At 43.7% G+C, this 15,440-nt stretch overlaps 1 protein-coding gene across 2 annotated transcripts in view; it reads left to right on the top strand.

Moving 5' to 3' along the window:
* Window positions 1-247: 247 nt before the first annotated feature.
* Window positions 248-15,440, top strand: part of LOC147905108 (uncharacterized) — a 28,174-nt gene continuing 12,981 nt past the window's right edge. For both annotated transcript variants that reach the window (XM_087390199.1, XM_087390191.1), the window contains exon 1: window positions 248-535. The gene's annotated coding sequence lies outside the window, so the exon portion shown is untranslated. The remainder of the gene's footprint in view (window positions 536-15,440) is intronic.

Genomic DNA, 15,440 nt, shown 5'->3' on the forward strand with positions numbered 1-15,440 from the left:
ATCCTCCATCTTTTTCTCCTCCCTTCCCCCTCCCCCTCTCCCCCCCCCCCCCCCCCTCTCTCTCTCTCTCTCTCTCTCTCTCTCTCTCTCTCTCTCCTTGCTCTTCTTTTCTCCTCTCTCTCTTAGCTTTCAATTTAGCCCCTTCTCCGTTCACCATCTTGGGCAGGCCACATGAATGTTGTTCGCTTGTTGTACTTAGGGTCTTTTATTGGGACTGACCGGGATAATGGGAATGCTTCATAAATAATTCATAAGGCCTGCTGAGACATGCAGCGTGGAAAAGAGGGCGGAAAGGAGAGAGAGATAGAGAGAGCGCGATGGCATTATGTCCAAGTTAGAGTGTAGTTGCTTAGGAATATGCCTAAATATTCTTAATGTCACTTCTCAAGCCGATATGGCTACCTTTGAGGTAGGCCCAAAGGCATGTTGCGTACTTAACCCGGCGATAGTATTAAGGGCTTGTTCGATGGGGAGCTCTTGCTGCTGCTGAAACCGGACTTCCATCGTGCTCTCGATCTTTGGCTCCCCAGCGCAGGTGCTCTCGATCTTTGGCCCCCAGCACCGGTGCTCTGCTCGAATTATTTACTTTTTTCCTGTGCACTCTGTTTTGGTCCTTATCTAGCATGCCTGCCTTCTCGTCACTTCCTGCTCGACCTGCCGTATCGTAACTCTTCGTTTCCCTGCTCTGATGCGTCTGTTGTGGCGCTAGGGTTCTTATTCGCCGGCTGTCCTTTCCCTTGATGTTAAGGTTCGCAGACTGTTGGCTGTACTTATAAGTAGTGGCTAAGCTGGTTGAGCCCAAGCCACTATAGAGTCTTAAAAGAGTTGAATGGAACTTGTTGTGAAAAGCTAGCGCTATATTAAGGAGCCGAGCTGTTACGTTTTTTGAGTTGTGATACGTTCAATTGCAACTTAAATTATTGACAAGGGTCGCTCATTCATTTGAGTACATTGATTGTCATTGGTACACGCAAGACGCTAGGGTTAGTTTTAGTTGCTTTCGTTTGTAATATGGCGTGAAGGCTCCATAATCTCAAGAAGGTGTATTCTTCGATTCACTAAGTAGGACGTGTCTCATTGTTTCTACTTATGGCAAATGAGCAGGTTTATTTTTGAGGGATGTTGTCCTTTCTTTAAGGAGTCATGGTTGTACAAAGTAATGTATGCTAGAGCTGTGATGGGAAGACCTTATGCTTGTGGCTCTGAGGGACATGGCTTTGTGTGCTTGTGCAAGTGCGGATGCTTATACAATGAGTTACACCTACCATTAGTCGTTAAAATAGCTCATCCTTACTATAGCTTTGTGGAGTTCGTAATTGTATTCTTGTGGCTATCACAAGGTTTATGACTTATTTGTGTGCGTGTGTTTCTACAGAATGAATTTCAACATATTCTTGGATTCATAAAAGTTAGGATGTTTCTTAAATCTTGATGAAACCTAGGTAGAGAGTATAGCCATCATTATTTCACCACATGAACCTATAATAATAGCATTTGAAAGAGCTAACGTGTTTAAGGAGTTTGCTTGCATACAAGTTTTTTATTTCTAGGGAATACTCCAATTACAAGTGAACAAGGCTAGTCTACTATTTATCGAGAAAGGCTTGTGGGTGGGCTGGTTTATTGTTGGGGGTAACTCACCCGCTTGGCTTGCTCCTATCCTACCCACCCCCATTCTATGAGTGTAAACCCCGAAGAGAGAGCAGGCATACCTCTCCTCGAAAGCGCGAGAGTTTATCCCTTGGTTTGTAGAGCCATGGCATGAGGGGTGGCGACTCAATGCCCAAACCACCAGTCCGAAGCCTTGAAGTAGTACTAGGCGTGGGTGAAATCAAGTAGAAGGCATGTTTAGTCTTTGAAGAAGTCACTGAGCGTAACTCTATTGAAAATGAATCGGATTAGGCATGCGAAAGTTGGATAGACTTTTGCATGGGTAAACTTTCATAACCAAACTTAATTAAAAAAACTCAAATATGTCTTTGATTTCAATTAAGTCAAGCGGCTTGATTGAAGGACAATTATAAAGAAAGACATTCCCTAAGCTTCAAGAAATATAATTTGTTGTGCCCATCTATGAAGATCCATTAAGCAAGGAAAATCAGAATAGTGGAGAGGCTTAAGCCCTTGTCTCTAATTTTGAAGGAGGGACATCCGAGGGTCCCAAAAACCTATTCAAAACTGCGAGTTGAAAGAAGAAGATTGGAAAAGAGCAAGGAAACCTTTGTGCTATATTTTTTGGACAAATATCAGGTGGCTCCCAATTGCCATAGTGACTTAAAATACTAGCTGGCCTATCTCAAACCCTTACCTCATTAGTACCTTAAGAGATAGGGGTGCAGATCCAATAGTTATTGTTATTTTACTAATGTAGGGTCCACAAGATTTAGTACATATGAATAATCAAAATAGTAAATTAATGGCAAGCTTGTTTGAATCATAAGGTATGAATAATCATGCTTAATATCGTTGAAAATGTGTCGGTCAAAAAATTTAAGTTATGCGAGAGCCTTACATGAGGGTACTGAGTTTGACTTTTTAAAAGGGCACGGGTGATTCAAGGAGGCTCAAGATTATAATGACATGCATTTGGATAGGATTGTAGTAGTAGGCATGTTATGGGTGTATTAAGTTATGCCACAACAGAGTGTTCTTGCAGAGGTTTGGAAGTTCCTTTTGTTTTTTTGCTTTCTTTTTCTTCTAACTAGAGACTACTTCAAAATGGCTTTTTTAGCCCCCCCCTCTCTAGCCAAAAGGGGGAAAAAAATGCTGTTTTCTTTTAGTAACTGTATATCTTTCAAAAATAATGAAGAGCAGCTCGCATTACGATCCGAACATGATGTGCCAAACTCATCTCTCATGTGATAGATGGAGTGTAAGCAATATGTGGGGAGCCACGACAATCGTGTACTTTGTTTGATTATTAGTCGCTTGATATCCAGATAGAGATGTAGATTACGTGATATATTTTTCCTAGGCACAACACGTGTGTTGAAGCTTTTGTACTCCTTAAGTTGAGTGGAAAAGAAAGTAGTGTAAAGTTGTATTGTATCTAACAACAAAAAATCTAAATTTGTATGATTGGACTTATTCTAGTCTTACAAAGGTATATAAAGTTGTATTGTATGAAGGAAAATCAAAATTATTCAATAGTACCCCTTTGGTTTTACTTGTTTCGTTGGTGATTTAAAAATCATAAATGTGTATTCGCGACTACTTCTAGGGGCTTGAATAAGGCCACAATAAATTATAAGTTTCGTATGCCTCACATGTGTATTCTTTGATCAGCTAAGTATTTTTTTAAATTTACTCCAAGATCATAAAAGAATGTGTGTCTTGAACTTGCCAATAAATCCATGCTAAAAAGTGGTGAAGTACTTAAAGCTTGGCAAAAGCAAGTAATTGTGCTTTTATGGTACAAAGAGTGGATTATTTTGGACATATCATCAGTCTTGAAGGCATAATTGTTGATCCAGCAAATGTACAGGTAATGGAAGGCTGCTTACTCCCTAGAATACAACCACTTAAGGGGATTCTTAGGGCGGATTTAATTTCACAGATGGGTTATTAAAAAATATTGTATCGTGGCCTACAGAAGCGTAAGTGACTATGTACGATCTCAAAGATGCTCTTATTGAACAACACTTGCAATAGAATGTTCAGATTTTTCAGTGCATGCCCCCTGGCCCTGCTGTCGCGTATGATCAAGGGCGGAGAGAGGCTGCCATATGGTAACATTTATCGGTGCTGGCTTAGCAGTTAGAAAGCTAGGTTGTTAGACCCTTGTCTTTCCCCAGGGTGAAAGCTAGGCATCTCCTGTCTGTACTATAGGGAGCGAGGCCTCCATTGTGGGTGTGCCTGCCCGAGATAGTAAGTAGAATCTTCTGGCAAATATGTGGTTAGTTGGGGCCAGGGGGAAATAGGCTGGTTATGGACTCAGTTAAGGGCTGGTTAAGGCCTTCAAGAGGTCAGTTAGATGCTGGCTATTGCTAGCTGGGCTTGGGCCAAACAGGCCAAGCCAACCACCAACCAGGGTTGGGTAGCCGACCTGACCAGATCAGCCTGTTGTTTGGAGTATTTGAGGGTGCAGATTTCAGCCCTGCTGTGGTTCTTCAAGTTGTGGCTTTACTTTGCACTAAAGAGCAGAAGTTTTCCCAGCACTTGTACCCTGATGTCCATTGCAGTTTGACGTGCAGTTCTCTCTCTAAAACAGTTTTCTCTCTCTAGATGTTTTTCTGCATTTCCGACTCCCATGCTATCTTCCGCTGCGTACTTTGATGTATCAAAGCCCAAGGTAGCCTAAAGCCTTGGGAACGGAGAGAGCTCTTAGGTCGAAGGTGTTTGCTGCCGTTCGGAGGTGTGGACAGGTTGTGGCAAGAAGAAGCGAGGAACAGGCATGGTTGAAAGTCTACTTGTAGCCCCTTCTTTCTTTTCTTTCCCATACTTTCTCCCTTCACAAGAGGAAGGTTACCCTTTGAGATGGCAAGCTTGCTAGAGATGGCTGAGAAGCTGGTGAAGATAGATGCCTTGGCCAGGTCCACCTTTCTTGTACAAATACAAGTTAGCATCTGAGGCACATCTTTTGAAGTTTAATTTATGTAAACCAGGCCATAAATAGGCCCTCTAGCCAGCCCCCAACTAACCACATCTTTACAGAAGATTCTACCTACTATCTCGATTGGGCACACCCACAATGAAACCCACGCTCCTATAGTACAGACAGGAGGTAACTCACACACCCCCTCTCAGCTCCTAGATGTCGAACCAAACCCAAAGAGCTGGAGTGACTACATAGCATCTGAACAACCTCAGGTCCTCCTTCGAACTCGCCTCCTCGCCAAGTAGCCTTTGTATACTAGCCACACCATCTCATCCACAGCTCCTTGAGCACCCTAGTTCTCAACCTCCTTGGATGACAAGGCTGGCTGCTTCTGGCTGCTTCATGAGATTGCTCCCGGACCAGGGGTACAACTATTCTTTGATGTAGATCTCCTTGGGCTCCCCAATCTAAGTCACTCCAACTTTGAGGCTTCACTCCCTCTTCACCATCTTGGGAATGCCACAAGTCATTAAGATGAGTACGTGTAAGAGAAGAGAGCACATGGATTTTGTAGATCCCGTCGTCAATCGATCCTTCCAAAACCACCTAGCTTGTCCTTCCTTCCTGATAGCCAGTGACTCTTCTTCAAACTCCACGAGCTTCCCAGTCTTGCAAACTTCATGCACTGGCAATAGGTAGAAGGGAACATAAGAATCCGGGACTTATGCTTTCCCCCTCTGCCATTGGAAATGATGTTCCATCTTCCCTCACCTTTGACTCGTACAGTGGACTTATCACCAATGCAGATATCACTTGAGTGTCACCGAAGTTCTTTGATCTTCTCTTGGGAATGTGTCATGTGCTTAGAAGCACCACTATCCACAATCCACTCTCGAGACTCACCAATGGTGCGACCTGCTGCCTCCCTACTCCAAGAAGATGGAATTCATGTGTTCACGAGCCCACGTGTACAAACACTGGGATTGTCGCGACTGCTGTTGACGAACTAGTTCGCTTCTCGTGGCTCCGCAGAGGGCACTTCCTCCAAAAGTGACCCGTATTGCCGCATTGGTTACATGATCAATTTGCCTTCCAAGCCTCATGGTCCATATTAGACTTCATCCCACTTTTCTTTACCTTTGTTGTTATTTCCCTGCCTGATTGATTGCAGGGCCACCGAGGCTTCCAATTTTCTGCCTTGTGGAGGATTATCGAACCGCTCCTCCTAGTCCAACACTACATGCACCAGCTCCTCCCAAATGGGAGTGTTGAGTCTCGCACTCGTAATCAAGAATGAGTAGAATGTTGCATACTCACCAACGATATCTCCTACCCAGCATGACGTAGGGCTGGCTATTGCCAGCTGGGCTGGTGCCATACAGGCCAAGCCAACCAGCCAACCAGACCTAGTTGGCCAGTCTGCAGCCTTCCCCCGCTTTTATATAAAGGGCCATTGTGCTCATCATTTGTACACTTCTCAGGCGCTGTCCAGCCTGTTGTTTGGAGCATTCCTGGGTGCAGATTTCAGCCCTGGTATGGTTCTTTAAGTTGTGGTTTTATTCAGCAGTAAAGAGCAGAGATTTTTCCTGCACTTGTGCCCTCTCTAAACACATATCTCTCTCTCTAGATGTTTTTCTGCATTTCTCTCTCGCACACTATCTTCTGCCACCCGGAAAAAGTTTTTATTTTTTATTTTTTGGCATTGGTGTTTTCTCGTGTTTTGTTTCCGTGTGTGTGTTAGCATTGGTGTTCCGTTTGTTTATAAAATAAATAACTTAACATTATTCTCTCTCTTTACTAATACACAAGGTATAATCCAAGAAAAATAAATTAGATATGAAGTCTTTTATCTATGGTGTATCTGCCTTACGCATGTTTAGAATGATTGAACATAAGCTGGAAACCAAAAGCGGGGAGCTGAACAGCCCGTTTTTCTTTTCGTTTCAAAAGAGAGTTTGATTGAGTATGCATGTGCTTCTGCCGTATTAGCGGACATGCAAATTTCACCTTGTGAAGTTTTCGTCCAAGTTGCGGCCTGTTGGTATTGCGATAATTCTTTCTATCTTAAATGGTACATTTCGTCATGGCTGAGTTTGCCCTTCACCTCCGGAGTGCCGACGGAAACTTAGCACGAAGACTTTGTATAAATGGATGCTCAAGTATGTGTGGGTGTGGATTTGTATGTGTGAGCATATATTTATACTATGGTCTTAGGCGCTGATGATGTCAGTGGGGATGTCATAGTAGCTAGTCCCTCCTATGCGTGATGGAGTTTATGGTTTTCAATCTTATGAGTGACTATCGTGAGATTGGAACTGCACTATGCTGTGTTTTTAGAGGATGAGTTTGGGAATGTTCCTGGATTCGTCTAGGTATATAGGAATGTAATTTTGCATCTTTGTAGGAGAGAGAGAGTTTCTAGTTTTTTGGAAGTTTTTGTTTCTCGACTTGCTTGTTTATTTTTGCTTAGGTCACCTGCTTGGTTTCTTCTTTATTTCTTGTTTTCATTCTCTTTTGTTTATTTGACGTATTTTAGTAAGCACTGGGTTTGCCCAAGAGACTCCGCGGGTCTTTAGAAACCCAGTATAGCTGCTTATGCTTGGGCACTGATGACGACATAAGTGTTGCTTTGCTTGCTAAGTATGTCTTCCTTTTGTTTTTCATTAAAGTTTTTGTTTACCTCTTTTTTCTTCTCTTTCATTTTCTCTTTTATTTTCTTTGTAGATTTTTGATCTTTAGAACAACAAAAATTCTAAATTTGTATGATTGGACTTATTCTAGTCAAGGTATATCTTTGTAGGAAGTGGTACATAAGTTTAAGAGGTTCATTTAGTTTTGTATGTTTTAAATAATTCATTCATTTTGGAGTGTACATAGCACTCACAAAATTATTATAGGTTAACTACAGTCTACTACCAATGATAATCGGCCTGCATTACATCAGTTTAAGACTGAGAGTCTTTAGGTTTGGATGTCTCTTATAAGTGCTTTTCCATCTTTGTAAACAGCCCATTTTCCTTCCTTTCGAGCATCCTTCACTTTAGCCAATTCAGTGGCCTTCATTTTGAGCTGAGTTGGGGTGAGCTCCTCCGCTATCCATATTTTAGTGCCTTTCAGCTTATTGGTTTGCTTAAGAATCTTGCTTCTTTTCATCTTGTTTTGGAAGCATACTTTGGCTTGTGTCCCCTCCTGTAAGACACCTATTACATCTTCAGCATCCCATTCTAGTTGTGGGGTTCTTGCCATGATATTTTCAAGTTTTTCCTTTTGAGTTCCTTCAAACCAGCCCTCTGGTAGCCCTCCTTGCGTACGAGTCGTGTATTAGCCACCCTCTTTTCCTGTTCTTGTACTTCTTCATACACATCCGATGTGTTAACTTTAGTGTCCAGTGTTGCTGTAATTTCCTGTTTTACTGATTGGAGCTGATTTGTCCTGGACTTTAGTCACCATCTGTGGTGTGGGTGCTACTGTGTATCTGCAGTACCTCGTGAAAAATTTCCTGTTTTCCTTGTGCTTCCCATGCATCTGTTTTCCTTGCTAAAGCTGCAAGTCTGAGCTTGAGCTCACGGATTTCTTGCTGTAAGTAATAAATATGGTCGTGGGTCTATCATGCTTACCATTCTCTTCTGCTGTAGATAGTTCTTTGCATATGGGGAAGGCACCCTTGCAAACACAGAGGGGGGAGGTGAGGGGAGAGCTGCAACGGAGGAATATAGTGCTTTTGTCGGGGTTGAGACAAGTGTCTTGATCTTGGGGAAGGCCACAGAAGTCTTGGCATCCCCATGCATAGTGGCCTGCATATATTCAGGCGCCCCTTGCTGTAACTAAACCCCAGGGTTGGGTTTTTGGGGCTCAGCCCAAACCCTGGGGTTACGTGTCCCTTGCTGAGGCGGACTGTGGCTTCTGGTGGCAGCGGTTGCTGGCTATTGTTGTGGTGGCTGTTGGCTTCTTTTGTGGCGGCGCTGTTGCTTGTGGTGGGTATGGGGAGAGAAGTAGAAATTATTATCGTCCACGGGGGGCCGAAAACGACCCATGGGACCCGAACGGTGTACAAGAAAAGTCTCCTCCGGTGTGGAAGGGTCAAGAATTTTCAAGTTCTTGACGGTACAAAAAGAGGCGGGTAACAAAAGATCCTAATGCTGCCGGCGAGGCAGTGGAAAGGACTGATGTTAACTATGTGGAGTCTCCCAGTAACTTCCGGTAGTCCTCCCTAATGTGTGCATAACTGGGACACTGCAGAGCTATATGTGCCTCTGTCTCCACTGTTTGAGAGTCACAAAATCTGCATATTCTGGCATGTTGCGGAAGATTCAACCACGCTCCCTTCTCAATTGCAAGCATGTGAGATCTAGTCCGGAATCTAGCAATATTTCTGCGATAGAGCAAGGGGATGGAAGTGCTGATGTATGCCTGAGCAGGGGCCTCTTTTGTCATATATGTGGACCAACATGTGGGGTTGATGTGATCTTGGTAATACTCCAGCTTCACCCTCCTCTTTGTTGTCAGCCATTGAGTCTGTAGAGTGCTCAGTAGGGACATCTGAAACTCTTGGATATCAATTCTTGCGGGTGGCATAGTCAGGTATGAGTCTACATTCCATCTGCTGAACCACTTCCTTATATCTGTCCCCCATCCTGTGCAAATGATCTTGCTCTTATGGTTCTTTTGAAGTTTCATGCTGGCCATCCATGCCGTGTGAGGTAATCTATCTGTTTGCATTTGTTGTACCTCCACTAAGTATTGCAGTACTCTAACCAAAGCATTGAACTCGATAGGTCTCCTGCCTGTTTCTAATAGTAGCACCGAGTATGGAGTAGTTGCCTTTACACCTAAGTGGCGGCGTAAGAAAGCCTTCTACATTTTTTCGATCTCATTCCATGTCGATGGGGGGGAATGCTGCCTCCCCATACTTCCACTCCATAGAGTACTGTTTGAACCACATATGCATCAAACAAAATGTTCCGAATCTTCCAATTGCGAGTGTCGGTGTGCCTGTAGTCATTTTCAAAGTGATAGTATTTGCCCCAGCCTGTGTCTAGTCTTCTTTGGACACATTGCCACCATCTATGATCTGCTGGAATATCAATTCCTAGGTATTTAAAAGTATTGACATATTCGAGGGGCTGTCCATCGAATATAATGTCTGGGGGATGTAAAGGCTGAATGGTGCACACTGCCATCATTTTGGTTTTGTTGACATTTACCTGCAGCCCGCTCTCTAGACAAAAGGTCTTCAATATCTGTAATAGTTTGTGCATGTGATCGGGATCATATGCAAAAAGAACTATATCATCTGCATATAGCAGTAACAATATTACCCACACTCCTATTTTGGGGCCTTGTATGTCTTCTGTTGACATAGCTTCTTTTACAAGTTCTTCTAGCCTGTCAATGCATATCCCAAATAAAGTGGGTGAGAGTGGGCCGCCTTGCTTGACTCCCATGTTGCTTTGAAATGCAGTCGATAGTCCCTGAGATTGCTTCAATCGGCATAGAACTTTTTCATATATCCGGGAGATGCCCACTCTGAGTGTCAGAGGGACCTCCAGGATGTGCATTCTATCCCATAAACCTCCTCGTGGTACTGTATCAATTGCTTTTCTGAAATCAACAAAGCAACAGAGTAGAGTGTTTCTGTGTAATCTGCTTTCATCCATGAGGACCCTTAGTGTAACGAGGTGGTCTGCAGTTCTGTGTTCTTTGCAGAAGCCTGCTTGCCCAATAGCCCTTTTCTTGGCTTCTTCTGCCCAGCTGCTGATTTTTGCTTCAAGTATTGTACTAAAAAGTTTGGCTGGGGTGGAGCTAACCATTATAGTTCGATAATTGGTAACTGAATTTCTGTCGCCTCCCTTGAAAAGGGGCTGAACCCAATTTTCCTGCCAATCAAGCGGGAAACCATGTTGTAAAGCGTGTGTTAACACTTGTGATAGCCATTCTTGACACATCCCAGCACTCCTGAAACCCCTGATCTGCAAACAAACCACACACAACATCAGATCTGAGCAGGCTGCTCACCACCCAACCGTGACATCTATGGGAAGTGATCCCGAATCAGAAGATGTCCCCTCCGAGCCACGAGCTGAGCTACTGGCACGAACTCCCAATCAGATCCAAACCAGCCTGGTGTCCCATACCGCCAGGTGGCGCTGTGAAGCCCTGGATTTGCCACTGGGCCTTGGGCTACGCTAAGATGCAGGCGCGCGTCCGCGACTCAATCCAGGATCAGACCTAGCACCTGGGAACGAGACTTGCTCCCAACTGCACACTGAGAACTGAACCCCCTGGGCCTCTTTTATAGACTCGGGCCCCGGCGCCAAAAATAGCGAAGACCTATAAATAGTTCGTACCCTTGCCACTCAACCCGAGAATCAAGCCTGCCTAGCTCTAAGCCTCCCTAGGCTAACTTGAGCTAGTTCTGTGTACCTAGTACACGTCAGATACCAATCCGTGCACATGACATACTCCCCCTCCTCTAAGAACTCACTCCTGAGTTCGCTAAGAAATCTGGAAATGTTCTTTGGAGGTTTTGTAATGTCTCCCATGTTGCATCCTTCTCAACACGATCCTTCCACTTGATCTTGTATTCTGTCTTTCGCGAAATTCAAGAATACATTCAGGTTCGTGAGGAATAAAAGTTAAATCTGTAACTTCTATAATCTCATGAGGAGAAACAAGTTGATCATCTGCACCCAAGAGTTCTTTCAGTCTACTGACATGAAAGACTGGATGTACTTTAACATCAGGAGGCAATTCTAGTCGATATGCAACTGGTTCAATTCTTTTAATGACCTTGAATGGGCCACAGTATCTGGGGGATAATTTTGGAACCAAACCAGTACTTAGGCTCTTGGATTCCTTAGGAATTCTCAAATATACCATCGTTCCTTCAGAGAACTCTGGGTGAACGATGTCTATTAGCATAAAATCTGTCCCGATCTTGGGCACTTCTAATAGACTCCTTGGCAAACTGCAACATTTCCTGCATATCTAGCAAGAAATTCTTAGCAGCATCATTTTGAATCCCTTTTAATCCAACCATAACTGGTGACTTAGGTTGAAACCCGTACATAAGCATAAAAGGACTGTAACCTGTACTAGAATGCTTTGCACTGTTGTAAGCAAATTCAATCATAGGTAGATAATCTTCCCATGAAGACTGTCTCTTAGATACATATGCCCGAAGCATGTCTTCAACCAACTGGTTGACCTTTTCTGTACTGCCATCGGATTGTGCATGATCCGAGGAACTCATACTTAGAGTAGTTTCTAACTTCTCAAAAACAAGTGTCCAAAAGTTACTTGTAAACTTTGAGTCCCTGTCACTGACTATGTCAGATGGCAAACCATACAGCTTGAACAAGTGGTCCACAAACTCGTGAGCCAACTGAACAGCTGAAATAGTTGTTCTTGTAGGTAAGAATCTAGCCATTTTTGTCAAACGGTCGACTATGACTCAAATAGAGTCATGACCCTTGCGCGTTCGAGGTAAACCAGTAATAAAATCCATGGAAATACTTTCCCATTTATTACCTGGAATCTGTAAAGGCTGTAATAAGCCCGCGCTTCTAAGGCGTTCAGCCTTAGTAACCTGACAAACCCGGCAACCTACTACATAGTTCTCTATAAATGCACGCATCTTAGGCCAATAAAAGGTATGCTTCACAAGAGACAGAGTCCTATGTATACCTGGATGTCCCGCACTAGGAGCATCATGACACTCCCAGAGAATCTTGGATTTAAGGTCCAGAACATCAGGCACACAAATCTTTTCATTCCGGAACAGCAAGCCGTTCCTAATCATCTACTGACCTCCCGCCGCCTGTATCCTAGGTGGCACAATCCCTGAGTCCTGGTCAACCATGGAGCTCTCATCCTGGACTCTCTGCCAATAAGAACTGAAATGACTATCAGTTGCGTATAGCCCTCTCAAGGATTGAAATAGGTCTGAGGATATTTTCGTAAATGACAAAGCATTTACAAACTTAACTCGACTTAAGGCATCCGCCACACTATTCAACGAACCCTTACGATAACGTATTTCGAAATCAAAATCCTGCATTAATTCTGCCCATCTAGCTTTCCTTCCCCTCAATTCTGATCCATCACACACATACTTAATTGACTGATGATCAGTCAATACAAGGAACTTTGAACCATACAAGTAGTGTCTCTAAACCTTAAGAGCATACACTACAGCATAAAGTTCGTTCTCGAGTGTGGGCCAACGATACTGAGTGTCGTCTAGCTTCTTACTCTCAAAAGCTACAGCTCTGCCCTCTTGGAATAAAGCTGCCTCAATCGCATAATCACTCGCATCGGCCTCTAAAACATAAGGCCGGATAGGATCGGGTAATGCAAGAACGGGTGCTTCCTTGATAGAAAACTTCAAGGTTTCAAAAGCCTTGTTCATTGCATCATTCCAAGAGATCGGCTGGGTAGACCTGCGTCCACGACCTTTCAATATGTTGGTCAAGGGTGCCGTGATATGTGAATAATCACGCACTGACTTCCGAAGAAATACCGTAAATCCTAGGAAAGAACGAAGTTGTTTCACAGTCTGAGGGATAGGCCATTCTAAAACCTTCTAGATACGATCCAGATCAATGCTAATACCTTCAGAAGAAATCTTGTGTCCTAAGTAAATGATCTCCTTCATAAAGAAGTCACATTTACTCATCTTGGCATAGAGCTTATGCTGTCTTAGAACAACTAAGACAACCCGGAGGTGTCCTATGTGATCCTCAAGCGTTTTACTATATACCAAGATGTCATCTAAGAACACTACAACAAATTTGCCCAGAAAATCCCTGAACAAATCGTTCATCATCTGCTGAAAAGTAGCAGGAGCATTGGTCAAACCAAAAGGTAATACGAGAAACTCGTAATGACCATACCTAGTCCGGAATGCGGTCCTATCTATGTGTTTAGCATAGATACGGATTTGATGATAACCCGTGCGCAAATCAATCTTAGTGAAATACTTCGCTCCGGCCAAACGGTCTATCAAATCATCGGAACGAGGTAAAGGATAGCGGTTCTTAATTGTGACTTTATTTAATCGTTTATAATCTATACACATTCTCCAGGAAGAATCTTTCTTCTTTCTTAGGAGGACAGGTGCACCCCAAGGTGATTTACTTGGGCGGATATAGTCCATATTCAGGTAATCCTGAAGCTGGATAGCTAACTCATCCTCCTCTACCTGGCTCATGCTATAAGGTGGTACACTGATAGGTTGAGCCCCTGGGACTAAGTCTATGCCATGATCTACTGCCCGTTCTGGAGGTAAACCTTCCGGTAGTTGAGCTGGGAATACGTCCTTAAAATTATCTAACAATATTCTCAATTCACGGTGTTCAAACACACTTAATTCATTCTTGTTAATTACCGAAACAACAAATGAAGAAAGTGGAATCAAAACACACTAATAGACATCATAATGAGAATTGTTTAATATATTCCGAAGCTGCATCGCAGATACAATAGGCCCCTGAGAAGGGGCAATTTGATCACACTGAATACAAAATTGGGTGTCCTTATCTACAAAAGAAAGCGTATGCTCCGTCCATCCGATCTGAATATTGTGGGTTTTAAACCACTCTATCCCGATCAACAAGTCTATATGCTCCAGATGCATAACATAACATGTAAGAGCTCCCGTGTAGGCCTGAATCCGGATAGGAAGCGCTTCAACCTTGCGATCCCAAAACTGCTTTCAGCTGGAAGCTGTACCTCATAGGTGTGGTCGCTAGGTACTGTGGACAGCCCCATCTTCTGCACAAATTTGTAATTAACAAAATTGTGAGAGCTGCCCGGATCAAAGAGAATGTGAACCTGTTGGTCCCTAACTTCTCCATAAACTCGGAAAAGATCATGGGAACCAAACAACAAAGTATTGAAAGTACAATTACAAGAGAGTGGGCAGGTAATGACATTTACTGAAATACCTGTCATCGCGACTTGGTTTGCTCCCTTGGTTGCGGTACGTGGACCTGCCTGGAGCTTCGGTCCTAGCACCAACTTTTGGTTCTTCCGCTTAGGACACTCATTCTTTGTGTGGCCCCGCTCCTCGCAATAGAAGCATCGCCCTTCTTTCTTGAGCCTCAGAGTGCGAAGGAAACGGGCTTTACCATTCTTTGCTGGAGTTAAGCTCTTCCTGGAGGCGTTGTCTGTAGACTTCGTCTCCGCAATACCAGTCGTATGCTGAAAGAACTTGCGTTTGTTCTTTCCACTCGTATCGGTAACTGTGGTTGCCTTGGTACCGGCCATGGTATCATCATATATGTGTGCATATGTCATGGCCTCCTGCAACGTTGTGCACTTGTTGTTCTTTATCTGCAACTTGTAGGAGTCTGGCAAACCATCCACGAAGAAACCTAACAAGGTCACTGGATCCATTTTAGTGGCCCTGGTTTGCAGATCCCTAAATCTTTGAAGATAAACTTCAAAGGTCAAGTTTAATTTTGACATATCGAGGGCCTTGAGCTTGCCAACGATATCGTAGTCATCCTCCTTCTTCAGGAACTCCTCCTTGAAGATGCCCTCAAAATCTGTCCAAGTATCAGGCTTAGGCTGGAGTTCTTTCCATCATAGCAAGGCTTTACTTGACATAAACCCTGCTGCAAGCTGGATCTTTTTCTCATCTGGATAGGGGTGGAATTGGAAGTGTACCTGCCACTTGTGCAACCAAGTGTCAACTACCTCCTTTGTTCTTGACTTTTGGTCACCCGGAAAAGGATCTGGAGTTATATTCGGGCCTAGCACTGAAGCCATGGCATCCACATGCGTGAGTGCCTGTACAGTGCTAGCCAGAAGGGTGAGAGTTGCTTGTATCCCCTGGAGTTGCTGTGTCAACCCCGATTGATTAGCATTGACCTGCTCGAATTTGCCATCAAGAGCAGTC

The sequence above is a fragment of the Dipteris shenzhenensis genome, chromosome 2, assembly GCF_047967505.1.
Source record: "Dipteris shenzhenensis isolate YYH24624 ecotype China chromosome 2, Dip_SZ_1.0, whole genome shotgun sequence".
NCBI lineage: Eukaryota > Viridiplantae > Streptophyta > Polypodiopsida > Gleicheniales > Dipteridaceae > Dipteris > Dipteris shenzhenensis.